The sequence below is a fragment of the Bison bison genome, unplaced genomic scaffold, assembly GCF_000754665.1.
Source record: "Bison bison bison isolate TAMUID 2011002044 unplaced genomic scaffold, Bison_UMD1.0 scf7180017863137, whole genome shotgun sequence".
Taxonomy (NCBI): Eukaryota; Metazoa; Chordata; class Mammalia; order Artiodactyla; family Bovidae; genus Bison; species Bison bison.
In genome coordinates this window covers 4,378-5,830 of record NW_011493709.1, presented here as the reverse complement: position 1 = coordinate 5,830, position 1,453 = coordinate 4,378, and the positions used below count along the sequence as shown (strand labels likewise).

General features: G+C 64.3%; 1 pseudogene; it reads left to right on the top strand.

The window, feature by feature from the left end:
• Window positions 1-259: 259 nt before the first annotated feature.
• Window positions 260-1,091, top strand: LOC104983674 (annotated as a pseudogene).
• The last annotated feature ends 362 nt before the right edge of the window (window positions 1,092-1,453 follow it).

The window sequence follows — 1,453 nt, the reverse complement described above, 5'->3', positions numbered from 1 at the left end:
GGGCAGGCAAACAAGGCGCACGCTGGTTGGTGGGAACCAGACCAATGAGGAGGCAGTGGCACAGCCGTCCCAGGCACGCTGAAAGCCTCGCATCATTTGCGGCAACCTCCTGCGTGCAGTGCCTGTGGTGCTTGATGGCGTGCTCCAGACGCTGCCCGCCTCACCTGCCCTGACTGCCGCCACCAGCACCACCACTGCCACCGTGACCTGGGTGATAAATCGTCCCCGCCCCAGTTCCGGGGGCCACCCAGATCGTGACATGAGCTCCCGGGATGATGAGGTGTCTGTTTGGGGAGCAGGTTTTGGCCCACTGGGCAGGGAGCAGACCAGCGTCCATTAGGCCGGTTCCGCAGCCCCACGGGGATCCAGACTGGGCCCCAAGCCGGGGGCACCGCGAAGCGGCGAGGGTGAGGGCGGAGGTGGCTTCCCAGACCCTGAGGGCTTCGAGTCAGAGCAGGACGTGCTGGAAGCCGGAGGGCTGGTGCTGTGGGGCCGCGAAGGCTGGCCTGGCTCCCCGGCTGACGACAAGGGGGACACCCTGGAGCTGGCTGACGAGATGGTGGCGGCCATGCTGCGGCAGCTGAGCGACCTGGATGTGCTGGGCGTCGGCAGATACCCGTTCCCGGAGAGCTACGCTGTCGGTGAAGTGTCCGCCTGTGGGCTGACCTCGAGGCGGGTCCCAGCGGTCGAGGCGCGGCCGCCCAGAGTAGTGGGGAAGTGGTGCCGGTTGTGGCCTGCCCTCTCCAGGTCGGTGGGCCCAAGGTGGGCCGGGCCTGGGGGAACCCTAAGAGAGGCACTAAGAGTAGGTTGAACGTGGCTGTGGATCACCAGTGGCCCCCCGCGGAAGGCTCGGCTGGGCTGCTGTCTGACCTCGAGTCCTTTGATGAGTTCAGCGAGATAGAGCTAATGAGGGTGAGCAGGTATCCCAAAGAAGGAGGCCAGGCCAAGCTCAACAGCCCCGAGGATCCCGGGGACACACCCAGACACTCGAATGTCCAAGGCAGGGAGAATCTCCTTAACGTGCCAGGCACTCTCCTATGCTTGGCTCTGCGAGGACTCACTTCGGTTGTGGAAAGGAAGGGCAAGCAGGGGCCCAGGAGAAGAAAGAAATCCCTCGGGGGAGCCTCCAAACTTGCCCTGGGGGAACCTTCCCTTCCTGGGGGCAGGGAATCTCTGCCACTCCCCTGGAACCAGCCACCTTCCCCCAAGTCTTTGGCATCCTGCTGCTTGGGAGGTCCAAGAGGTATACCTTGGTCCCTTAGGGAACCAAAGAGTCCAAGCACGCGGGCGCTGGGAAGAAATCCTTGGTTCGGGCAGGTGGGGCAGGTGGTGTCTGCGCTGGCGATGGCGGGAGAAGACAACGACCCAAATAGAGACCCAGTCCCAAAGGGCCAAGTGAGTAGGCCAGGCCCCTCCTCTCTCCCCACTCTTCCCCCTCTCACCCTCCCCAGGA